Source organism: Stenella coeruleoalba (assembly GCF_951394435.1).
Source record: "Stenella coeruleoalba genome assembly, contig: scaffold_118, whole genome shotgun sequence".
Lineage (NCBI taxonomy): Eukaryota > Metazoa > Chordata > Mammalia > Artiodactyla > Delphinidae > Stenella > Stenella coeruleoalba.
Window position 1 is genome coordinate 606,672 of NW_027646071.1, and position 26,425 is coordinate 633,096.

Sequence of the window (26,425 nt, forward strand, 5' to 3'; positions counted from 1 at the left end):
ACGTTCCAAACTTTGGGGTGGCTGTGTCTTTTTGATTTTAATTTTCCTAAGCTATAGGACCATAAGTGGAAGTGCCCTAGGTTCTGTTGCTTTGTTTTTTAGATGTTTCAGGAAACACCATACACTTCTCCCGAGTGGTTGTTGGCAATTTACATCCCGCCCATCAGCATAACAAGGCTCCCAGTTCTCCATGGCCTGTCCTGCCTTTCTGGATTTTACACTTTTTTCAGATGGCCCTTTTGACCGGGGGGAAGTGAGACTTCATTGTAGTGCAGATTTCCTTTGCAAGCTTGCTTGGTTGGCCAAAAAGGGCGTATGCGTTTTTTCCTGAATATATTCAGGAAAAAACGCATACGCCCTTTTTGGCCAAGTGCATCATTGTGGACGTTCTGCCTCTTTTCCTATGCTTTCAATGCAATTCCAGTCTACCTCCTGAAATCGGTTTCCTGCAATTCTGCCCCACTTTCAAGTCCTCTTGGCAGCCTTACTTCAGTCTATTTTTGGACGATAGCTGTCATTTATAACTCTGCAGGTTTGTGAATTACAGTGCCCCTGAGCTCCTTTCTTCAACTCGCTTTCTTGTGAGCTGGCCGCAACACCGCAGGATGGCTTCAGGCCCTAATCTTGTTCCGGCCCGGCATGCTGAGCCTTTGATTAATTCCTCTTCCTGGTGGGAAATGAGAGTTAAATTTGCCCATCCAGACACCTCCAGCTAGTCTCTCATTGGTTCTCGCTATTCCTGTTCATCTTCCGCAGAAATTGCAAACTGGGCCAAACAGGAGGTTAAAGGGACTGACTCTCCAAGTCGAGAGAGTGTTAGTAAAGCGTCTGGAATGTTGCACCCGAGTACCAGGGGAGGAAAACTGAGACATATTTGAACACGTCTCCCGATCACATGGTTGATCATACTCTGGGTTCCACATGCATGTTTTAGGTGAAGGAAGAATACGTAAACCCTGGGTAGTTGAAACCCGTGGAATGGGTACCATGCAATATGACTTCAAAGGGTCTTCATTTGCTCACAGAACCTCTCCAATCCTATCACTGCTGCATTTATGCCCCTGTACACATGCTTGATTCTCTTTCGGAGACATAGCAATCCATAGGTTTTAAGATACTTACTAGTCAGGTACATTCTTAGGCGTTTAATATGCGGTGTTGAGTCCATTTCGTTGAGCAAGGAGTAGCTCTTGTCTATTCCATATTTGGCTTAAGGAACTTTATCTGTGCTCATTTCAATCTCTGGTTTTATGCAGCACCCCAACTCACCTTTACCCTTAAGCAAGCATAAGTTGGTTTTCTAAATTTGAGACCCTGTTCTGTTCTGTAATTCAGTTCCTGTGTAGCCAAGTTTACATTCCGTGTATTACTGATATCTTATGATGTTTCTTTTTCTGTGTGACTTATTTCAGTTAGAATCATCATACCTGAATCCACTCATTGTGCTGCTAAGGGCCTGATGACACAGATTTCATTGCTGAGTGATATTGCTTTGTAAGTAAATACCACAACTTCTTTCTCCATTTTTCACTTTCTGCGATGTTGAACTTGTACTGTAAACGAGGTTCTTGTAAACAGAGCCGTTCCAAACTTTGGGGTGGCTGTGTCTTTTTGATTTTAATTTCCCTAAGCTATAGGACCATAAGTGGAAGTGCCCTAGGTTCTGTTGCTTTGTTTTTTAGATGTTTCAGGAAACACCATACACTTCTCCCGAGTGGTTGTTGGCAATTTACATCCCGCCCATCAGCATAACAAGGCTCCCAGTTCTCCATGGCCTGTCCTGCCTTTCTGGATTTTACACTTTTTTCAGATGGCCCTTTTGACCGGGGGGAAGTGAGACTTCATTGTAGTGCAGATTTCCTTTGCAAGCTTGCTTGGTTGGCCAAAAAGGGCGTATGCGTTTTTTCCTGAATATATTCAGGAAAAAACGCATACGCCCTTTTTGGCCAAGTGCATCATTGTGGACGTTCTGCCTCTTTTCCTATGCTTTCAATGCAATTCCAGTCTACCTCCTGAAATCGGTTTCCTGCAATTCTGCCCCGCTTTCAAGTCCTCTTGGCAGCCTTACTTCAGTCTATTTTTGGACGATAGCTGTCATTTATAACTCTGCAGGTTTGTGAATTACAGTGCCCCTGAGCTCCTTTCTTCAACTCGCTTTCTTGTGACCTGGCCGCAACACCGCAGGATGGCTTCAGGCCCTAATCCTGTTCCGGCCCGGCATGCTGAGCCTTTGGTTAATTCCTCTTCCTGGTGGGAAATGAGAGTTAAATTTGCCCGTCCAGACACCTCCAGCTAGTCTCTCATTGGTTCTCGCTATTCCTGTTCATCTTCCGCAGAAATTGCAAACTGGGCCAAAGAGGAGGTTAAAGGTGCTGACTCTCCAAGTGGGGAGAGTGTTAGTAAAGCATCTGGAATGTTGCACCCGAGTACCAGGGTACGAAAACTGAGACATATTTGAACACGTCTCCCGTTCACATGGTTGATCATACTCTGGGTTCCACATGCATGTTTTAGCTGAAGGAAGAATACCTTAAACCTGGAGAGTTGAGACCCGTGTAATGGGTACCATGCAATATGACTTCAAAGGGTCTTCATTTGCTCACCGAACCTCTCCAATCCTATCACTGCTGCGTTTATGCCCCTGTACACACGCTTGATTCTCTTTTGGAGACATAGCAATCCATAGGTTTTAAGATACTTACTAGTCAGGTACATTCTTAGGCGTTTAATATGGGGTTTTGAGTCCATTTCGTTGAGCAAGGAGTAGCTCTTGTCTATTCCATATTTGGCTTAAGGAACTTTATCTGTGCTCATTTCAATCTCTGGTTTTATGCAGCACCCCAACTCACCTTTCCCCTTAAGCAAGCATAAATTGGTTTTCTAAATTTGAGACCCTGTTCTGTTTTGGAATGCAGTTCCTGTGTAGCCAAGTTTACATTCCGTGTATTAGTGATATCTTATGATGTTTCTTTTTCTGTGTGACTTATTTCAGTTAGAATCATCGTACCTGAATCCACTCATTATGCTGCTACGGGCCTGATGACATAGATTTCATTGCTGAGTGATACTGCATTGTACGTAAGTACCACAAGTTCTTTATCCATTTTTCACTTTCTGTGATATTGAACTTGTACGGTAAACGAGGTTCTTGTAAACGGAGGCGTCCCAACATTTGGGGTGGCTGTGTCTTTTTGATTTTAATTTCCCTAAGCTATAGGACCATAAGTGGAAGTGCCCTAGGCTCTGTTGCTTTGTTTTTTAGATGTTTCAGGAAACACCATACACTTCTCCCGAGTGTCTGTTGGCAATTTACATCCCGCCCATCAGCATAACAAGGCTCCCAGTTCTCCATGGCCTGTCCTGCCTTTCTGGATTTTACACTTTTTTCAGATGGCCCTTTTGACCGGGGGGAAGTGAGACTTCATTGTAGTGCAGATTTCCTTTGCAAGCTTGCTTGGTTGGCCAAAAAGGGCGTATGCGTTTTTTCCTGAATATATTCAGGAAAAAACGCATACGCCCTTTTTGGCCAAGTGCATCATTGTGGACGTTCTGCCTCTTTTCCTATGCTTTCAATGCAATTCCAGTCTACCTCCTGAAATCGGTTTCCTGCAATTCTGCCCCACTTTCAAGTCCTCTTGGCAGCCTTACTTCAGTCTATTTTTGGACGATTGCTGTCATTTATAACTGCAGGTTTGTGAATTACAGTGCCCCTGAGCTCCTTTCTTCAACTCGCTTTCTTGTGACCTGGCCGCAACACCGCAGGATGGCTTCAGGCCCTAATCTGGTTCCGGCACGGCACGCTGAGCCTTTGGTTAATTCCTCTTCCTGGTGGGAAATGAGAGTTAAATTTGCCCGTCCAGACACCTCCAGCTAGTCTCTCATTGGTTCTCGCTATTCCTGTTCATCTTCCGCAGAAATTGCAAACTGGGCCAAACAGGAGGTTAAAGGTGCTGACTCTCCAAGTGGGGAGAGTGTTAGTAAAGCGTCTGGAATGTTGCACCCGAGTACCAGGGTATGAAAACTGAGACATATTTGAACACGTCTCCCGATCACATGGTTGATCATACTCTGGGTTCCACATGCATGTTTTAGCTGAAGGAAGAATACCTAAAACCTGGGTAGTTGAAACCCGTGGAATGGGTACCATGCAATATGACTTCAAAGGGTCTTCATTTGCTCACAGAACCTCTCCAATCCTATCACTGCTGCGTTTATGCCCCTGTACACATGCTTGATTCTCTTTCGGAGACATAGCAATCCATAGGTTTTAAGATACTTACTAGTCAGGTACATTCTTAGGCGTTTAATATGCGGTGTTGAGTCCATTTCGTTGAGCAAGGAGTAGCTCTTGTCTATTCCATATTTGACTTAAGGAACTTTATCTGTGCTCATTTCAATCTCTGGTTTTATGCAGCACCCCAACTCACCTTTCCCCTTAAGCAAGCATAAGTTGGTTTTCTAAATTTGAGACCCTGTTCTGTTCTGTAATTCAGTTCCTGTGTAGCCAAGTTTACATTCCGTGTATTACTGATATCTTATGATGTTTCTTTTTCTGTGTGACTTATTTCAGTTAGAATCATCATACCTGAATCCACTCATTGTGCTGCTAAGGGCCTGATGACACAGATTTCATTGCTGAGTGATATTGCTTTGTAAGTAAATACCACAACTTCTTTCTCCATTTTTCACTTTCTGCGATGTTGAACTTGTACTGTAAACGAGGTTCTTGTAAACAGAGCTGTTCCAAACTTTGGGGTGGCTGTGTCTTTTTGATTTTAATTTCCCTAAGCTATAGGACCATAAGTGGAAGTGCCCTAGGTTCTGTTGCTTTGTTTTTTAGATGTTTCAGGAAACACCATACACTTCTCCCCAGTGGTTGTTGGCAATTTACATCCCGCCCATCAGCATAACAAGGCTCCCAGTTCTCCATGGCCTGTCCTGCCTTTCTGGATTTTACACTTTTTTCAGATGGCCCTTTTGACCGGGGGGAAGTGAGACTTCATTGTAGTGCAGATTTCCTTTGCAAGCTTGCTTGGTTGGCCAAAAAGGGCGTATGCGTTTTTTCCTGAATATATTCAGGAAAAAACGCATACGCCCTTTTTGGCCAAGTGCATCATTGTGGACGTTCTGCCTCTTTTCCTATGCTTTCAATGCAATTCCAGTCTACCTCCTGAAATCGGTTTCCTGCAATTCTGCCCCGCTTTCAAGTCCTCTTGGCAGCCTTACTTCAGTCTATTTTTGGACGATAGCTGTCATTTATAACTCTGCAGGTTTGTGAATTACAGTGCCCCTGAGCTCCTTTCTTCAACTCGCTTTCTTGTGACCTGGCCGCAACACCGCAGGATGGCTTCAGGCCCTAATCTGGTTCCGGCACGGCACGCTGAGCCTTTGGTTAATTCCTCTTCCTGGTGGGAAATGAGAGTTAAATTTGCCCGTCCAGACACCTCCAGCTAGTCTCTCATTGGTTCTCGCTATTCCTGTTCATCTTCCGCGGAAATTGCAAACTGGGCCAAAGAGGAGGTTAAAGGTGCTGACTCTCCAAGTGGGGAGAGTGTTAGTAAAGCGTCTGGAATGTTGCACCCGAGTACCAGGGTACGAAAACTGAGACATATTTGAACACGTCTCCCGATCACATGGTTGATCATACTCTGGGTTCCACATGCATGTTTTAGGTGAAGGAAGAATACCTAAAACCTGGGTAGTTGAAACCCGTGGAATGGGTACCATGCAATATGACTTCAAAGGGTCTTCATTTGCTCACAGAACCTCTCCAATCCTATCACTGCTGCGTTTATGCCCCTGTACACTTGCTTGATTCTCTTTCGGAGACATAGCAATCCATAGGTTTTAAGATACTTACTAGTCAGGTACATTCTTAGGCGTTTAATATGCGGTGTTGAGTCCATTTCGTTGAGCAAGGAGTAGCTCTTGTCTATTCCATATTTGGCTTAAGGAACTTTATCTGTGCTCATTTCAATCTCTGGTTTTATGCAGCACCCCAACTCACCTTTACCCTTAAGCAAGCATAAGTTGGTTTTCTAAATTTGAGACCCTGTTCTGTTCTGTAATTCAGTTCCTGTGTAGCCAAGTTTACATTCCGTGTATTACTGATATCTTATGATGTTTCTTTTTCTGTGTGACTTATTTCAGTTAGAATCATCATACCTGAATCCACTCATTGTGCTGCTAAGGGCCTGATGACACAGATTTCATTGCTGAGTGATATTGCTTTGTAAGTAAATACCACAACTTCTTTATCCATTTTTCACTTTCTGTGATGTTGAACTTGTACTGTAAACGAGGTTCTTGTAAACAGAGCCGTTCCAAACTTTGGGGTGGCTGTGTCTTTTTGATTTTAATTTCCCTAAGCTATAGGACCATAAGTGGAAGTGCCCTAGGTTCTGTTGCTTTGTTTTTTAGATGTTTCAGGAAACACCATACACTTCTCCCGAGTGGTTGTTGGCAATTTACATCCCGCCCATCAGCATAACAAGGCTCCCAGTTCTCCATGGCCTGTCCTGCCTTTCTGGATTTTACACTTTTTTCAGATGGCCCTTTTGACCGGGGGGAAGTGAGACTTCATTGTAGTGCAGATTTCCTTTGCAAGCTTGCTTGGTTGGCCAAAAAGGGCGTATGCGTTTTTTCCTGAATATATTCAGGAAAAAACGCATACGCCCTTTTTGGCCAAGTGCATCATTGTGGACGTTCTGCCTCTTTTCCTATGCTTTCAATGCAATTCCAGTCTACCTCCTGAAATCGGTTTCCTGCAATTCTGCCCCGCTTTCAAGTCCTCTTGGCAGCCTTACTTCAGTCTATTTTTGGACGATAGCTGTCATTTATAACTCTGCAGGTTTGTGAATTACAGTGCCCCTGAGCTCCTTTCTTCAACTCGCTTTCTTGTGACCTGGCCGCAACACCGCAGGATGGCTTCAGGCCCTAATCCTGTTCCGGCCCGGCATGCTGAGCCTTTGGTTAATTCCTCTTCCTGGTGGGAAATGAGAGTTAAATTTGCCCGTCCAGACACCTCCAGCTAGCCTCTCATTGGTTCTCGCTATTCCTGTTCATCTTCCGCAGAAATTGCAAACTGGGCCAAACAGGAGGTTAAAGGGACTGACTCTCCAAGTCGGGAGAGTGTTAGTAAAGCGTCTGGAATGTTGCACCCGAGTACCAGGGGAGGAAAACTGAGACATATTTGAACACGTCTCCCGTTCACATGGTTGATCATACTCTGGGTTCCACATGCATGTTTTAGCTGAAGGAAGAATACCTTAAACCTGGAGAGTTGAGACCCGTGTAATGGGTACCATGCAATATGACTTCAAAGGGTCTTCATTTGCTCACCGAACCTCTCCAATCCTATCACTGCTGCGTTTATGCCCCTGTACACACGCTTGATTCTCTTTTGGAGACATAGCAATCCATAGGTTTTAAGATACTTACTAGTCAGGTACATTCTTAGGCGTTTAATATGGGGTTTTGAGTCCATTTCGTTGAGCAAGGAGTAGCTCTTGTCTATTCCATATTTGGCTTAAGGAACTTTATCTGTGCTCATTTCAATCTCTGGTTTTATGCAGCACCCCAACTCACCTTTCCCCTTAAGCAAGCATAAGTTGGTTTTCTAAATTTGAGACCCTGTTCTGTTTTGGAATGCAGTTCCTGTGTAGCCAAGTTTACATTCCGTGTATTAGTGATATCTTATGATGTTTCTTTTTCTGTGTGACTTATTTCAGTTAGAATCATCGTACCTGAATCCACTCATTATGCTGCTACGGGCCTGATGACATAGATTTCATTGCTGAGTGATACTGCATTGTACGTAAGTACCACAAGTTCTTTATCCATTTTTCACTTTCTGTGATATTGAACTTGTACGGTAAACGAGGTTCTTGTAAACGGAGGCGTCCCAAACTTTGAGGTGGCTGTGTCTTTTTGATTTTAATTTCCCTAAGCTATAGGACCATAAGTGGAAGTGCCCTAGGCTCTGTTGCTTTGTTTTTTAGATGTTTCAGGAAACACCATACACTTCTCCCTAGTGTCTGTTGGTAATTTACATCCCGCCCATCAGCATAACAAGGCTCCCAGTTCTCCATGGCCTGTCCTGCCTTTCTGGATTTTACACTTTTTTCAGATGGCCCTTTTGACCGGGGGGAAGTGAGACTTCATTGTAGTGCAGATTTCCTTTGCAAGCTTGCTTGGTTGGCCAAAAAGTGCGTATGCGATTTTTCCTGAATATATTCAGGAAAAAACGCATACGCCCTTTTTGGCCAAGTGCATCATTGTGGACGTTCTGTCTCTTTTCCTATGCTTTCAATGCAATTCCAGTCTACCTCCTGAAATCGGTTTCCTGCAATTCTGCCCCGCTTTCAAGTCCTCTTGGCAGCGTTACTTCAGTCTATTTTTGGACGATTGCTGTCATTTATAACTCTGCAGGTTTGTGAATTACAGTGCCCCTGAGCTCCTTTCTTCAACTCGCTTTCTTGTGAGCTGGCCGCAACACCGCAGGATGGCTTCAGGCCCTAATCTGGTTCCGGTATGGCACGCTGAGCCTTTGGTTAATTCCTCTTCCTGGTGGGAAATGAGAGTTAAATTTGCCCGTCCAGACACCTCCAGCTAGTCTCTCATTGGTTCTCGCTATTCCTGTTCATCTTCCGCAGAAATTGCAAACTGGGCCAAAGAGGAGGTTAAAGGTGCTGACTCTCCAAGTGGGGAGAGTGTTAGTAAAGCATCTGGAATGTTGCACCCGAGTACCAGGGTACGAAAACTGAGACATATTTGAACACGTCTCCCGATCACATGGTTGATCATACTCTGGGTTCCACATGCATGTTTTAGCTGAAGGAAGAATACCTAAAACCTGGGTAGTTGAAACCCGTGGAATGGGTACCATGCAATATGACTTCAAAGGGTCTTCATTTGCTCACAGAACCTCTCCAATCCTATCACTGCTGCGTTTATGCCCCTGTACACATGCTTGATTCTCTTTCGGAGACATAGCAATCCGTAGGTTTTAAGATACTTACTAGTCAGGTACATTCTTAGGCGTTTAATATGCGGTGTTGAGTCCATTTCGTTGAGCAAGGAGTAGCTCTTGTCTATTCCATATTTGACTTAAGGAACTTTATCTGTGCTCATTTCAATCTCTGGTTTTATGCAGCACCCCAACTCACCTTTCCCCTTAAGCAAGCATAAGTTGGTTTTCTAAATTTGAGACCCTGTTCTGTTCTGTAATTCAGTTCCTGTGTAGCCAAGTTTACATTCCGTGTATTACTGATATCTTATGATGTTTCTTTTTCTGTGTGACTTACTTCAGTTAGAATCATCATACCTGAATCCACTCATTGTGCTGCTAAGGGCCTGATGACACAGATTTCATTGCTGAGTGATATTGCTTTGTAAGTAAATACCACAACTTCTTTCTCCATTTTTCACTTTCTGCGATGTTGAACTTGTACTGTAAACGAGGTTCTTGTAAACAGAGCCGTTCCAAACTTTGGGGTGGCTGTGTCTTTTTGATTTTAATTTCCCTAAGCTATAGGACCATAAGTGGAAGTGCCCTAGGTTCTGTTGCTTTGTTTTTTAGATGTTTCAGGAAACACCATACACTTCTCCCGAGTGGTTGTTGGCAATTTACATCCCGCCCATCAGCATAACAAGGCTCCCAGTTCTCCATGGCCTGTCCTGCCTTTCTGGATTTTACACTTTTTTCAGATGGCCCTTTTGACCGGGGGGAAGTGAGACTTCATTGTAGTGCAGATTTCCTTTGCAAGCTTGCTTGGTTGGCCAAAAAGGGCGTATGCGTTTTTTCCTGAATATATTCAGGAAAAAACGCATACGCCCTTTTTGGCCAAGTGCATCATTGTGGACGTTCTGCCTCTTTTCCTATGCTTTCAATGCAATTCCAGTCTACCTCCTGAAATCGGTTTCCTGCAATTCTGCCCCACTTTCAAGTCCTCTTGGCAGCCTTACTTCAGTCTATTTTTGGACGATAGCTGTCATTTATAACTCTGCAGGTTTGTGAATTACAGTGCCCCTGAGCTCCTTTCTTCAACTCGCTTTCTTGTGAGCTGGCCGCAACACCGCAGGATGGCTTCAGGCCCTAATCTTGTTCCGGCCCGGCATGCTGAGCCTTTGATTAATTCCTCTTCCTGGTGGGAAATGAGAGTTAAATTTGCCCGTCCAGACACCTCCAGCTAGTCTCTCATTGGTTCTCGCTATTCCTGTTCATCTTCCGCAGAAATTGCAAACTGGGCCAAAGAGGAGGTTAAAGGTGCTGACTCTCCAAGTGGGGAGAGTGTTAGTAAAGCATCTGGAATGTTGCACCCGAGTACCAGGGTACGAAAACTGAGACATATTTGAACACGTCTCCCGATCACATGGTTGATCATACTCTGGGTTCCACATGCATGTTTTAGCTGAAGGAAGAATACCTAAAACCTGGGTAGTTGAAACCCGTGGAATGGGTACCATGCAATATGACTTCAAAGGGTCTTCATTTGCTCACAGAACCTCTCCAATCCTATCACTGCTGCGTTTATGCCCCTGTACACATGCTTGATTCTCTTTCGGAGACATAGCAATCCGTAGGTTTTAAGATACTTACTAGTCAGGTACATTCTTAGGCGTTTAATATGCGGTGTTGAGTCCATTTCGTTGAGCAAGGAGTAGCTCTTGTCTATTCCATATTTGGCTTAAGGAACTTTATCTGTGCTCATTTCAATCTCTGGTTTTATGCAGCACCCCAACTCACCTTTACCCTTAAGCAAGCATAGGTTGGTTTTCTAAATTTGAGACCCTGTTCTGTTCTGTAATTCAGTTCCTGTGTAGCCAAGTTTACATTCCGTGTATTACTGATATCTTATGATGTTTCTTTTTCTGTGTGACTTATTTCAGTTAGAATCATCATACCTGAATCCACTCATTGTGCTGCTAAGGGCCTGATGACACAGATTTCATTGCTGAGTGATATTGCTTTGTAAGTAAATACCACAACTTCTTTATCCATTTTTCACTTTCTGCGATGTTGAACTTGTACTGTAAACGAGGTTCTTGTAAACAGAGCCGTTCCAAACTTTGGGGTGGCTGTGTCTTTTTGATTTTAATTTCCCTAAGCTATAGGACCATAAGTGGAAGTGCCCTAGGTTCTGTTGCTTTGTTTTTTAGATGTTTCAGGAAACACCATACACTTCTCCCGAGTGGTTGTTGGCAATTTACATCCCGCCCATCAGCATAACAAGGCTCCCAGTTCTCCATGGCCTGTCCTGCCTTTCTGGATTTTACACTTTTTTCAGATGGCCCTTTTGACCGGGGGGAAGTGAGACTTCATTGTAGTGCAGATTTCCTTTGCAAGCTTGCTTGGTTGGCCAAAAAGGGCGTATGCGTTTTTTCCTGAATATATTCAGGAAAAAACGCATACGCCCTTTTTGGCCAAGTGCATCATTGTGGACGTTCTGCCTCTTTTCCTATGCTTTCAATGCAATTCCAGTCTACCTCCTGAAATCGGTTTCCTGCAATTCTGCCCCGCTTTCAAGTCCTCTTGGCAGCCTTACTTCAGTCTATTTTTGGACGATAGCTGTCATTTATAACTCTGCAGGTTTGTGAATTACAGTGCCCCTGAGCTCCTTTCTTCAACTCGCTTTCTTGTGACCTGGCCGCAAAACCGCAGGATGGCTTCAGGCCCTAATCCTGTTCCGGCCCGACATGCTGAGCCTTTGGTTAATTCCTCTTCCTGGTGGGAAATGAGAGTTAAATTTGCCCGTCCAGACACCTCCAGCTAGTCTCTCATTGGTTCTCGCTATTCCTGTTCATCTTCCGCAGAAATTGCAAACTGGGCCAAACAGGAGGTTAAAGGGACTGACTCTCCAAGTCGGGAGAGTGTTAGTAAAGCGTCTGGAATGTTGCACCCGAGTACCAGGGGAGGAAAACTGAGACATATTTGAACACGTCTCCCGTTCACATGGTTGATCATACTCTGGGTTCCACATGCATGTTTTAGCTGAAGGAAGAATACCTTAAACCTGGAGAGTTGAGACCCGTGTAATGGGTACCATGCAATATGACTTCAAAGGGTCTTCATTTGCTCACCGAACCTCTCCAATCCTATCACTGCTGCGTTTATGCCCCTGTACACACGCTTGATTCTCTTTTGGAGACATAGCAATCCATAGGTTTTAAGATACTTACTAGTCAGGTACATTCTTAGGCGTTTAATATGCGGTGTTGAGTCCATTTCGTTGAGCAAGGAGTAGCTCTTGTCTATTCCATATTTGACTTAAGGAACTTTATCTGTGCTCATTTCAATCTCTGGTTTTATGCAGCACCCCAACTCACCTTTACCCTTAAGCAAGCATAAGTTGGTTTTCTAAATTTGAGACCCTGTTCTGTTCTGTAATTCAGTTCCTGTGTAGCCAAGTTTACATTCCGTGTATTACTGATATCTTATGATGTTTCTTTTTCTGTGTGACTTATTTCAGTTAGAATCATCATACCTGAATCCACTCATTGTGCTCCTAAGGGCCTGATGACACAGATTTCATTGCTGAGTGATATTGCTTTGTAAGTAAATACCACAACTTCTTTCTCCATTTTTCACTTTCTGCGATGTTGAACTTGTACTGTAAACGAGGTTCTTGTAAACAGAGCTGTTCCAAACTTTGGGGTGGCTGTGTCTTTTTGATTTTAATTTCCCTAAGCTATAGGACCATAAGTGGAAGTGCCCTAGGTTCTGTTGCTTTGTTTTTTAGATGTTTCAGGAAACACCATACACTTCTCCCCAGTGGTTGTTGGCAATTTACATCCCGCCCATCAGCATAACAAGGCTCCCAGTTCTCCATGGCCTGTCCTGCCTTTCTGGATTTTACACTTTTTTCAGATGGCCCTTTTGACCGGGGGGAAGTGAGACTTCATTGTAGTGCAGATTTCCTTTGCAAGCTTGCTTGGTTGGCCAAAAAGGGCGTATGCGTTTTTTCCTGAATATATTCAGGAAAAAACGCATACGCCCTTTTTGGCCAAGTGCATCATTGTGGACGTTCTGCCTCTTTTCCTATGCTTTCAATGCAATTCCAGTCTACCTCCTGAAATCGGTTTCCTGCAATTCTGCCCCGCTTTCAAGTCCTCTTGGCAGCCTTACTTCAGTCTATTTTTGGACGATAGCTGTCATTTATAACTCTGCAGGTTTGTGAATTACAGTGCCCCTGAGCTCCTTTCTTCAACTCGCTTTCTTGTGACCTGGCCGCAACACCGCAGGATGGCTTCAGGCCCTAATCCTGTTCCGGCCCGGCATGCTGAGCCTTTGGTTAATTCCTCTTCCTGGTGGGAAATGAGAGTTAAATTTGCCCGTCCAGACACCTCCAGCTAGTCTCTCATTGGTTCTCGTTATTCCTGTTCATCTTCCGCAGAAATTGCAAACTGGGCCAAACAGGAGGTTAAAGGGACTGACTCTCCAAGTCGGGAGAGTGTTAGTAAAGCGTCTGGAATGTTGCACCCGAGTACCAGGGGAGGAAAACTGAGACATATTTGAACACGTCTCCCGTTCACATGGTTGATCATACTCTGGGTTCCACATGCATGTTTTAGCTGAAGGAAGAATACCTTAAACCTGGAGAGTTGAGACCCGTGTAATGGGTACCATGCAATATGACTTCAAAGGGTCTTCATTTGCTCACCGAACCTCTCCAATCCTATCACTGCTGCGTTTATGCCCCTGTACACACGCTTTATTCTCTTTTGGAGACATAGCAATCCATAGGTTTTAAGATACTTACTAGTCAGGTACATTCTTAGGCGTTTAATATGGGGTTTTGAGTCCATTTCGTTGAGCAAGGAGTAGCTCTTGTCTATTCCATATTTGGCTTAAGGAACTTTATCTGTGCTCATTTCAATCTCTGGTTTTATGCAGCACCCCAACTCACCTTTCCCCTTAAGCAAGCATAAGTTGGTTTTCTAAATTTGAGACCCTGTTCTGTTTTGGAATGCAGTTCCTGTGTAGCCAAGTTTACATTCCGTGTATTAGTGATATCTTATGATGTTTCTTTTTCTGTGTGACTTATTTCAGTTAGAATCATCGTACCTGAATCCACTCATTATGCTGCTACGGGCCTGATGACATAGATTTCATTGCTGAGTGATACTGCATTGTACGTAAGTACCACAAGTTCTTTATCCATTTTTCACTTTCTGTGATATTGAACTTGTACGGTAAACGAGGTTCTTGTAAACGGAGGCGTCCCAAACTTTGGGGTGGCTGTGTCTTTTTGATTTTAATTTCCCTAAGCTATAGGACCATAAGTGGAAGTGCCCTAGGCTCTGTTGCTTTGTTTTTTAGATGTTTCAGGAAACACCATACACTTCTCCCTAGTGTCTGTTGGCAATTTACATCCCGCCCATCAGCATAACAAGGCTCCCAGTTCTCCATGGCCTGTCCTGCCTTTCTGGATTTTACACTTTTTTCAGATGGCCCTTTTGACCGGGGGGAAGTGAGACTTCATTGTAGTGCAGATTTCCTTTGCAAGCTTGCTTGGTTGGCCAAAAAGGGCGTATGCGTTTTTTCCTGAATATATTCAGGAAAAAACGCATACGCCCTTTTTGGCCAAGTGCATCATTGTGGACGTTCTGCCTCTTTTCCTATGCTTTCAATGCAATTCCAGTCTACCTCCTGAAATCGGTTTCCTGCAATTCTGCCCCACTTTCAAGTCCTCTTGGCAGCCTTACTTCAGTCTATTTTTGGACGATTGCTGTCATTTATAACTCTGCAGGTTTGTGAATTACAGTGCCCCTGAGCTCCTTTCTTCAACTCGCTTTCTTGTGACCTGGCCGCAACACCGCAGGATGGCTTCAGGCCCTAATCTGGTTCCGGCACGGCACGCTGAGCCTTTGGTTAATTCCTCTTCCTGGTGGGAAATGAGAGTTAAATTTGCCCGTCCAGACACCTCCAGCTAGTCTCTCATTGGTTCTCGCTATTCCTGTTCATCTTCCGCAGAAATTGCAAACTGGGCCAAACAGGAGGTTAAAGGTGCTGACTCTCCAAGTGGGGAGAGTGTTAGTAAAGCGTCTGGAATGTTGCACCCGAGTACCAGGGTACGAAAACTGAGACATATTTGAACACGTCTCCCGATCACATGGTTGATCATACTCTGGGTTCCACATGCATGTTTTAGCTGAAGGAAGAATACCTAAAACCTGGGTAGTTGAAACCCGTGGAATGGGTACCATGCAATATGACTTCAAAGGGTCTTCATTTGCTCACAGAACCTCTCCAATCCTATCACTGCTGCGTTTATGCCCCTGTACACATGCTTGATTCTCTTTCGGAGACATAGCAATCCATAGGTTTTAAGATACTTAGTAGTCAGGTACATTCTTAGGCGTTTAATATGCGGTGTTGAGTCCATTTCGTTGAGCAAGGAGTAGCTCTTGTCTATTCCATATTTGACTTAAGGAACTTTATCTGTGCTCATTTCAATCTCTGGTTTTATGCAGCACCCCAACTCACCTTTACCCTTAAGCAAGCATAAGTTGGTTTTCTAAATTTGAGACCCTGTTCTGTTCTGTAATTCAGTTCCTGTGTAGCCAAGTTTACATTCCGTGTATTACTGATATCTTATGATGTTTCTTTTTCTGTGTGACTTACTTCAGTTAGAATCATCATACCTGAATCCACTCATTGTGCTGCTAAGGGCCTGATGACACAGATTTCATTGCTGAGTGATATTGCTTTGTAAGTAAATACCACAACTTCTTTCTCCATTTTTCACTTTCTGCGATGTTGAACTTGTACTGTAAACGAGGTTCTTGTAAACAGAGCCGTTCCAAACTTTGGGGTGGCTGTGTCTTTTTGATTTTAATTTCCCTAAGCTATAGGACCATAAGTGGAAGTGCCCTAGGTTCTGTTGCTTTGTTTTTTAGATGTTTCAGGAAACACCATACACTTCTCCCGAGTGGTTGTTGGCAATTTACATCCCGCCCATCAGCATAACAAGGCTCCCAGTTCTCCATGGCCTGTCCTGCCTTTCTGGATTTTACACTTTTTTCAGATGGCCCTTTTGACCGGGGGGAAGTGAGACTTCATTGTAGTGCAGATTTCCTTTGCAAGCTTGCTTGGTTGGCCAAAAAGGGCGTATGCGTTTTTTCCTGAATATATTCAGGAAAAAACGCATACGCCCTTTTTGGCCAAGTGCATCATTGTGGACGTTCTGCCTCTTTTCCTATGCTTTCAATGCAATTCCAGTCTACCTCCTGAAATCGGTTTCCTGCAATTCTGCCCCGCTTTCAAGTCCTCTTGGCAGCCTTACTTCAGTATATTTTTGGACGATAGCTGTCATTTATAACTCTGCAGGTTTGTGAATTACAGTGCCCCTGAGCTCCTTTCTTCAACTCGCTTTCTTGTGAGCTGGCCGCAACACCGCAGGATGGCTTCAGGCCCTAATCTTGTTCCGGCCCGGCATGCTGAGCCTTTGATTAATTCCTCTTCCTGGTGGGAAATGAGAGTTAAATTTGCCCGTCCAGACACCTCCAGCTAGCCTCTCATTGGTTCTCGCTATTCCTGTTCATCTTCCGCAGAAATTGCAAACTGGGCCAAACAGGAGGTTAAAGGGACTGACTCTCCAAGTCGGGAGAGTGTTAGTAAAGCGTCTGGAATGTTGCACCCGAGTACCAGGGGAGGAAAACTGAGACATATTTGAACACGTCTCCCAATCACATGGTTGATCATACTCTGGGTTCCACATGCATGTTTTAGCTGAAGGAAGAATACCTTAAACCTGGAGAGTTGAGACCCGTGTAATGGGTACCATGCAATATGACTTCAAAGGGTCTTCATTTGCTCACCGAACCTCTCCAATCCTATCACTGCTGCGTTTATGCCCCTGTACACACGCTTGATTCTCTTTTGGAGACATAGCAATCCATAGGTTTTAAGATACTTACTAGTCAGGTACATTCTTAGGCGTTTAATATGGGGTTTTGAGTCCATTTCGTTGAGCAAGGAGTAGCTCTTGTCTATTCCATATTTGGCTTAAGGAACTTTATCTGTGCTCATTTCAATCTCTGGTTTTATGCAGCACCCCAACTCACATTTCCCCTTAAGCAAGCATAAGTTGGTTTTCTAAATTTGAGACCCTGTTCTGTTTTGGAATGCAGTTCCTGTGTAGCCAAGTTTACATTCCGTGTATTAGTGATATCTTATGATGTTTCTTTTTCTGTGTGACTTATTTCAGTTAGAATCATCGTACCTGAATCCACTCATTATGCTGCTACGGGCCTGATGACATAGATTTCATTGCTGAGTGATACTGCATTGTACGTAAGTACCACAAGTTCTTTATCCATTTTTCACTTTCTGTGATATTGAACTTGTACGGTAAACGAGGTTCTTGTAAACGGAGGCGTCCCAAACTTTGGGGTGGCTGTGTCTTTTTGATTTTAATTTCCCTAAGCTATAGGACCATAAGTGGAAGTGCCCTAGGCTCTGTTGCTTTGTTTTTTAGATGTTTCAGGAAACACCATACACTTCTCCCTAGTGTCTGTTGGCAATTTACATCCCGCCCATCAGCATAACAAGGCTCCCAGTTCTCCATGGCCTGTCCTGCCTTTCTGGATTTTACACTTTTTTCAGATGGCCCTTTTGACCGGGGGGAAGTGAGACTTCATTGTAGTGCAGATTTCCTTTGCAAGCTTGCTTGGTTGGCCAAAAAGGGCGTATGCGTTTTTTCCTGAATATATTCAGGAAAAAACGCATACGCCCTTTTTGGCCAAGTGCATCATTGTGGACGTTCTGCCTCTTTTCCTATGCTTTCAATGCAATTCCAGTCTACCTCCTGAAATCGGTTTCCTGCAATTCTGCCCCGCTTTCAAGTCCTCTTGGCAGCCTTACTTCAGTCTATTTTTGGACGATAGCTGTCATTTATAACTCTGCAGGTTTGTGAATTACAGTGCCCCTGAGCTCCTTTCTTCAACTCGCTTTCTTGTGAGCTGGCCGCAACACCGCAGGATGGCTTCAGGCCCTAATCTTGTTCCGGCCCGGCATGCTGAGCTTTTGGTTAATTCCTCTTCCTGGTGGGAAATGAGAGTTAAATTTGCCCGTCCAGACACCTCCAGCTAGCCTCTCATTGGTTCTCGCTATTCCTGTTCATCTTCCGCAGAAATTGCAAACTGGGCCAAACAGGAGGTTAAAGGGACTGACTCTCCAAGTCGGGAGAGTGTTAGTAAAGCGTCTGGAATGTTGCACCCGAGTACCAGGGGAGGAAAACTGAGACATATTTGAACACGTCTCCCGTTCACATGGTTGATCATACTCTGGGTTCCACATGCGTCTTTTAGCTGAAGGAAGAATACCTTAAACCTGGAGAGTTGAGACCCGTGTAATGGGTACCATGCAATATGACTTCAAAGGGTCTTCATTTGCTCACCGAACCTCTCCAATCCTATTACTGCTGCATTTATGCCCCTGTACACATGCTTGATTCTCTTTTGGAGACATAGCAATCCATAGGTTTTAAGATACTTACTAGTCAGGTACATTCTTAGGCGTTTAATATGGGGTTTTGAGTCCATTTCGTTGAGCAAGGAGTAGCTCTTGTCTATTCCATATTTGGCTTAAGGAACTTTATCTGTGCTCATTTCAATCTCTGGTTTTATGCAGCACCCCAACTCACCTTTCCCCTTAAGCAAGCATAAGTTGGTTTTCTAAATTTGAGACCCTGTTCTGTTCTGTAATTCAGTTCCTGTGTAGCCAAGTTTACATTCCGTGTATTACTGATATCTTATGATGTTTCTTTTTCTGTGTGACTTATTTCAGTTAGAATCATCATACCTGAATCCACTCATTGTGCTGCTAAGTGCCTGATGACACAGATTTCATTGCTGAGTGATATTGCTTTGTAAGTAAATACCACAACTTCTTTATCCATTTTTCACTTTCTGCGATGTTGAACTTGTACTGTAAATGAGGTTCTTCTAAACAGAGCCGTTCCAAACTTTGGGGTGGCTGTGTCTTTTTGATATTAATTTCCCTAAGCTATAGGACCATAAGTGGAAGTGCCCTAGGTTCTGTTGCTTTGTTTTTTAGATGTTTCAGGAAACACCATACACTTCTCCCAAGTGTCTGTTGGCAATTTACATCCCGCCCATCAGCATAACAAGGCTCCCAGTTCTCCATGGCCTGTCCTGCCTTTCTGGATTTTACACTTTTTTCAGATGGACCTTTTGACCGGGGAGAAGTGAGACTTCATTGTAGTGCAGATGTCCTTTGCAAGTTTGCTTGGTTGGCCAAAAAGGGCGTATGCGTTTTTTCCTGAATATATTCAGGAAAAAACGCATACGCCCTTTTTGGCCAAGTGCATCATTGTGGACGTTCTGCCTCTTTTCCTATGCTTTCAATGCAATTCCAGTCTACCTCCTGAAATCGGTTTCCTGCAATTCTGTCCCGCTTTCAAGTCCTCTTGGCAGCCTTACTTCAGTCTATTTTTGGACGATAGCTGTCATTTATAACTCTGCAGGTTTGTGAATTACAGTGCCCCTGAGCTCCTTTCTTCAACTCGCTTTCTTGTGAGCTGGCCGCAACACCGCAGGATGGCTTCAGGCCCTAATCTGGTTCCGGCACGGCACGCTGAGCCTTTGGTTATTTCCTCTTTCTGGTGGGAAATGAGAGTTAAATTTGCCCGTCCAGACACCTCCAGCTAGTCTCTCATTGGTTCTCGCTATTCCTGTTCATCTTCCGCAGAAATTGCAAACTGGGCCAAACAGGAGGTTAAAGGTGCTGACTCTCCAAGTGGGGAGAGTGTTAGTAAAGCGTCTGGAATGTTGCACCCGAGTACCAGGGGAGGAAAACTGAGACATATTTGAACACGTCTCCCGATCACATGGTTGATCATACTCTGGGTTCCACATGCATGTTTTAGGTGAAGGAAGAATACCTAAAACCTGGGTAGTTGAAACCCTTGGAATGGGTACCATGCAATATGACTTCAAAGGGTCTTCATTTGCTCACAGAACCTCTCCAATCCTATCACTGCTGTGTTTATGCCCCTGTACACATGCTTGATTCTCTTTCGGAGACATAGCAATCCATAGGTTTTAAGATACTTACTAGTCAGGTACATTCTTAGGCGTTTAATATGCGGTGTTGAGTCCATTTCGTTGAGCAAGGAGTAGCTCTTGTCTATTCCATATTTGGCTTAAGGAACTTTATCTGTGCTCATTTCAATCTCTGGTTTTATGCAGCACCCCAACTCACCTTTACCCTTAAGCAAGCATAAGTTGGTTTTCTAAATTTGAGACCCTGTTCTGTTCTGTAATTCAGTTCCTGTGTAGCCAAGTTTACATTCCGTGTATTACTGATATCTTATGATGTTTCTTTTTCTGTGTGACTTATTTCAGTTAGAATCATCATACCTGAATCCACTCATTGTGCTGCTAAGGGCCTGATGACACAGATTTCATTGCTGAGTGATACTGCATTGTAAGTAAATACCACAAGTTCTTTATCCATTTTTCACTTTCTGCGATGTTGAACTTGTACTGTAAACGAGGTTCTTGTAAACAGAGGCGTCCCAAACTTTGGGGTGGCTGTGTCTTTTTGATTTTAATTTCCATAAGCTATAGGACCATAAGTGGAAGTGCCCTAGGTTCTGTTGCTTTGTTTTTTAGATGTTTCAGGAAACACCATACACTTCTCCCGAGTGGTTGTTGGCAATTTACATCCCGCCCATCAGCATAACAAGGCTCCCAGTTCTCCATGGCCTGTCCTGCCTTTCTGGATTTTACACTTTTTTCAGATGGCCCTTTTGACCAGGGGGAAGTGAGACTTCATTGTAGTGCAGATTTCCTTTGCAAGCTTGCTTGGTTGGCCAAAAAGGGCGTATGCGTTTTTTCCTGAATATATTCAGGAAAAAACGCATATGCCCTTTTTGGCCAAGTGCATCATTGTGGACGTTCTGCCTCTTTTCCTATGCTTTCAATGCAATTCCAGTCTACCTCCTGAAATCGGTTTCCTGCAATTCTGCCCCGCTTTCAAGTCCTCTTGGCAGCCTTACTTCAGTCTATTTTTGGACGATAGCTGTCATTTATAACTCTGCAGGTTTGTGAATTACAGTGCCCCTGAGCTCCTTTCTTCAACTCGCCTTCTTTTGAGCTGGCCGCAACACCGCAGGATGGCTTCAGGCCCTAATCTGGTTCTGGCATGGCACGCTGAGCCTTTGGTTAATTCCTCTTCCTGGTAGGAAATGAGAGTTAAATTTGCCCGTCCAGACACCTCCAGCTAGTCTCCATTGGTTCTCGCTATTCCTGTTCATCTTCCGCAGAAATTGCAAACTGGACCAAACAGGAGGTTAGAGGGACTGACTCTCCAAGTCGGGAGAGTGTTAGTAAAGCGTCTGGAATGTTGCACCCGAGTACCAGGGTACGAAAACTGAGACATATTTGAACACGTCTCCCGATCACATGGTTGATCATACTCTGGGTTCCACATGCATGTTTTAGCTGAAGGAAGAATACCTTAAACCTGGGTAGTTGAAACCCGTGGAATGGGTACCATGCAATATGACTTCAAAGGGTCTTCATTTGCTCACCGAACCTCTCCAATCCTATCACTGCTGCGTTTATGCCCCTGTACACATGCTTGATTCTCTTTTGGAGACATAGCAATCCATAGGTTTTAAGATACTTACAAGTCAGGTACATTCTTAGGCGTTTAATATGCGGTGTTGAGTCCATTTCGTTGAGCAAGGAGTAGCTCTTGTCTATTCCATATTTGGCTTAAGGAACTTTATCTGTGCTCATTTCAATCTCTGGTTTTATGCAGCACCCCAACTCACCTTTACCCTTAAGCAAGCATAAGTTGGTTTTCTAAATTTGAGACCCTGTTCTGTTCTGTAATTCAGTTCCTGTGTAGCCAAGTTTACATTCCGTGTATTACTGATATCTTATGATGTTTCTTTTTCTGTGTGACTTATTTCAGTTAGAATCATCATACCTGAATCCACTAATTGTGCTGCTAAGGGCCTGATGACACAGATTTCATTGCTGAGTGACACTGCATTGTAAGTAAATACCACAAGTTCTTTATCCATTTTTCACTTTCTGCGATGTTGAACTTGTACTGTAAACGAGGTTCTTGTAAACAGAGCCGTTCGAAAATTTGGGGTGGCTGTGTCTTTTTGATTTTAAATTCCCTAAGCTATAGGACCATAAGTGGAAGTGCCCTAGGCTCTGTTGCTTTGTTTTTTAGATGTTTCAGGAAACACCATACACTTCTCCCGAGTGGTTGTTGGCAATTTACATCCCGCCCATCAGCATAACAAGGCTCCCAGTTCTCCATGGCCTGTCCTGCCTTTCTGGATTTTACACTTTTTTCAGATGGCCCTTTTGACCGGGGGGAAGTGAGACTTCATTGTAGTGCAGATTTCCTTTGCAAGCTTGCTTGGTTGGCCAAAAAGGGCGTATGCGTTTTTTCCTGAATATATTCAGGAAAAAACGCATACGCCCTTTTTGGCCAAGTGCATCATTGTGGACGTTCTGCCTCTTTTCCTATGCTTTCAATGCAATTCCAGTCTACCTCCTGAAATCGGTTTCCTGCAATTCTGCCCCGCTTTCAAGTCCTCTTGGCAGCCTTACTTCAGTCTATTTTTGGACGATAGCTGTCATTTATAACTCTGCAGGTTTGTGAATTACAGTGCCCCTGAGCTCCTTTCTACAACTCGCTTTCTTTTGAGCTGGCCGCAACACCGCAGGATGGCTTCAGGCCCTAATCTGGTTCCGGCCCGGCATGCTGAGCCTTTGGTTAATTCCTCTTCCTGGTGGGAAATGACAGTTAAATTTGCCCGTCCAGACACCTCCAGCTAGCCTCTCATTGGTTCTCGCTATTCCTGTTCATCTTCCGCAGAAATTGCAAACTGGGCCAAACAGGAGGTTAAAGGCGCTGACTCTCCAAGTGGGGAGAGTGTTAGTAAAGCGTCTGGAATGTTGCACCCGAGTACCACGGGAGGAAAACTGAGACATATTTGAACACGTCTCCCGATCACATGGTTGATCATACTCTAGGTTCCACATGCATGTTTTAGCTGAAGGAAGAATACCTTAAACCTGGGTAGTTGAAACCCTTGGAATGGGTACCATGCAATATGACTTCAAAGGGTCTTCATTTGCTCACCGAACCTCGCCAATCCTATCACTGTTGCGTTTATGCCCCTGTACACATGCTTGATTCTCTTTCGGAGACATAGCAATCCATAGGTTTTAAGATACTTACAAGTCAGGTACATTCTTAGGCGTTTAATATGCGGTGTTGAGTCCATTTCGTTGAGCAAGGAGTAGCTCTTGTCTATTCCATATTTGGCTTAAGGAACTTTATCTGTGCTCATTTCAATCTCTGGTTTTATGCAGCACCCCAACTCACCTTTCCCCTTAAGCAAGAATAAGTTGGTTTTCTAAATTTGAGACCCTGTTCTGTTCTGTAATTCAGTTCCTGTGTAGCCAAGTTTACATTCCGTGTATTAGTGATATCTTATGATGTTTCTTTTTCTGTGTGACTTATTTCAGTTAGAATCATCGTACCTGAATCTACTCATTATGCTGCTACGGGCCTGATGACATAGATTTCATTGCTGAGTGATACTGCATTGTACGTAAGTACCACAAGTTCTTTATCCATTTTTCACTTTCTGCGATGTTGAAATTGTACTGTAAACGAGGTTCTTGTAAACAGAGGCGTCCGAAACTTTGGGGTGGCTGTGTCTTTTTGATTTTAATTTCCCTAAGCTATAGGACCATAAGTGGAAGTGCCCTAGGCTCTGTTGCTTTGTTTTTTAGATGTTTCAGGAAACACCATACACTTCTCCCGAGTGTCTGTTGGCAATTTACATCCCGCCCTTCAGCATAACAAGGCTCCCAGTTCTCCATGGCCTGTTGCCTTTCTGGATTTTACACTTTTTTCAGATGGCCCTTTTGACCAGGAGGAAGTGAGACTTCATTGTAGTGCAGATTTCCTTTGCAAGCTTGCTTGGTTGGCCAAAGAGGGCGTATGCGTTTTTTCCTGAATATATTCAGGAAAAAACGCATACGCCCTTTTTGGCCAAGTGCATCATTGTGGACGTTCTGCCTCTTTTCCTATGCTTTCAATGCAATTCCAGTCTACCTCCTGAAATTGGTTTCTTGCAATTCTGCCCCGCTTTCAAGTCCTCTTGGCAGCCTTACTTCAGTCTATTTTTGGACGATAGCTGTCATTTATAACTCTGCAGGTTTGTGAATTACAGTGCCCCTGAGCTCCTTTCTTCAACTCGCTTTCTTGTGAGCTTGCCGCAACACCACAGGATGGCTTCAGGCCCTAATCTGGTTCCGGCACGGCACGCTGAGCCTTTGGTTAATTCCTCTTCCTGGTGGGAAATGAGAGTTAAATTTGCCCGTCCAGACACCTCCAGCTAGTCTCTCATTGGTTCTCGCTATTCCTGTTCATCTTCTGCAGAAATTGCAAACTGGGCCAAACAGGAGGTTAAAGACACTGACTCTGCAGGTCGGGAGAGTGTTAGTAAAGCGTCTGGAATTTTGCACCCGAGTACCAGGGGAGGAAAACTGAGACATATTTGAACACGTCTCCCGATCACATGGTTGATCATACTCTGGGTTCCACATGCATGTTTTAGCTGAAGGAAGAATACCTAAACCCTGGGTAGTTGAAACCCGTGGAATGGGTACCATGCAATATGACTTCAAAGGGTCTTCATTTGCTCACCGAACCTCTCCAATCCTATCACTGCTGCGTTTATGCCCCTGTACACATGCTTGATTCTCTTTCGGAGACATAGCAATCCATAGGTTTTAAGATACTTACTAGTCAGGTACATTCTTAGGCGTTTAATATGCGGTGTTGAGTCCATTTCGTTGAGCAAGGAGTAACTCTTGTCTATTCCATATTTGGCTTAAGGAACTTTATCTGTGCTCATTTCAATCTCTGGTTTTATGCAGCAACCCAACTCACCTTTCCCCTTAAGCAAGCATAAGTTGGTTTTGTAAATTTGAGAACCTGTTCTGTTTTGGAATTCAGTTCCTGTGTAGCCAAGTTTACATTCCGTGTATTAGTGATATCTTATGATGTTTCTTTTTCTGTGTGACTTATTTCAGTTAGAATCATCGTACCTGAATCTACTCATTATGCTGCTACGGGCCTGATGACATAGATTTCATTGCTGAGTCATATTGCTTTGTAAGTAAATACCACAACTTCTTTATCCATTTTTCACTTTCTGCGATGTTGAACTTGTACTGTAAACGAGGTTCTTGTAAACAGAGGCGTCCCAAACTTTGGGGTGGCTGTGTCTTTTTGATTTTAATTTCCCTAAGCTATAGGACCATAAGTGGAAGTGCCCTAGGCTCTGTTGCTTTGTTTTTTAGATGTTTCAGGAAACACCATACACTTCTCCCGAGTGGTTGTTGGCAATTTACATCCCGCCCATCAGCATAACAAGGCTCCCAGTTCTCCATGGCCTGTCCTGCCTTTCTGGATTTTACACTTTTTTCAGATGGCCCTTTTGACCGGGGGGAAGTGAGACTTCATTGTAGTGCAGATTTCCTTTGAAAGCTTGCTTGGTTGGCCAAAAAGGGCATATGCGTTTTTTCCTGAATATATTCAGGAAAAAACGCATACGCCCTTTTTGGCCAAGTGCATCATTGTGGACGTTCTGCCTCTTTTCCTATGCTTTCAATGCAATTCCAGTCTACCTCCTGAAATCGGTTTCCTGCAATTCTGCCCCGCTTTCAAGTCCTCTTGGCAGCCTTACTTCAGTCTATTTTTGGACGATAGCTGTCATTTATAACTCTGCAGGTTTGTGAATTACAGTGCCCCTGAGCTCCTTTCTTCAACTCGCTTTCTTGTGACCTGGCCGCAACACCGCAGGATGGCTTCAGGCCCTAATCTGGTTCCGGCACGGCACACTGAGCCTTTGGTTATTTCCTCTTCCTGGTGGGAAATGAGAGTTAAATTTGCCCGTCCAGACACCTCCAGCTAGCCTCTCATTGGTTCTCGCTATTCCTGTTCATCTTCCGCAGAAATTGCAAACTGAGCCAAACAGGAGGTTAAAGGCGCTGACTCTCCAAGTGGGGAGAGTGTTAGTAAAGCGTCTGGAATGTTGCACCTGAGTACCAGGGGAGGAAAACTGAGACATATTTGAACACGTCTCCCGTTCACATGGTTGATCATACTTGGGTTCCACATGCATGTTTTAGCTGAAGGAAGAATACCTTAAACCTGGAGAGTTGAGACCCGTGTAATGGGTACCATGCAATATGACTTCAAAGGGTCTTCATTTGCTCACCGAACCTCTCCAATCCTATCACTGCTGCGTTTATGCCCCTGTACACATGCTTGATTCTCTTTCGGAGACTTAGCAATCCATAGCTTTTAAGATACTTACTAGTCAGGTACATTCTTAGGCGTTTAATA

General features: G+C 44.0%; 1 long non-coding RNA gene across 45 annotated transcripts in view; it reads left to right on the forward strand.

Annotated features, from left to right (window-relative positions):
* The window catches only part of LOC307181360, a 968,012-nt gene that overhangs the window by 596,967 nt on the left and 344,620 nt on the right, over positions 1–26,425 (forward strand). Inside the window, exon 4 of one of the 45 annotated variants that reach the window (XR_013826554.1) lies at positions 12,471–12,552. The exons of 43 other annotated variants lie outside the window; for them this stretch is intronic. This is a non-coding gene — a long non-coding RNA (uncharacterized lncRNA). Of the gene's footprint in view, positions 1–12,470; positions 12,553–18,790; positions 18,873–26,425 lie in introns of all 45 variants that reach the window. One more of the 45 variants, XR_013826555.1, reaches the window with a different exon arrangement.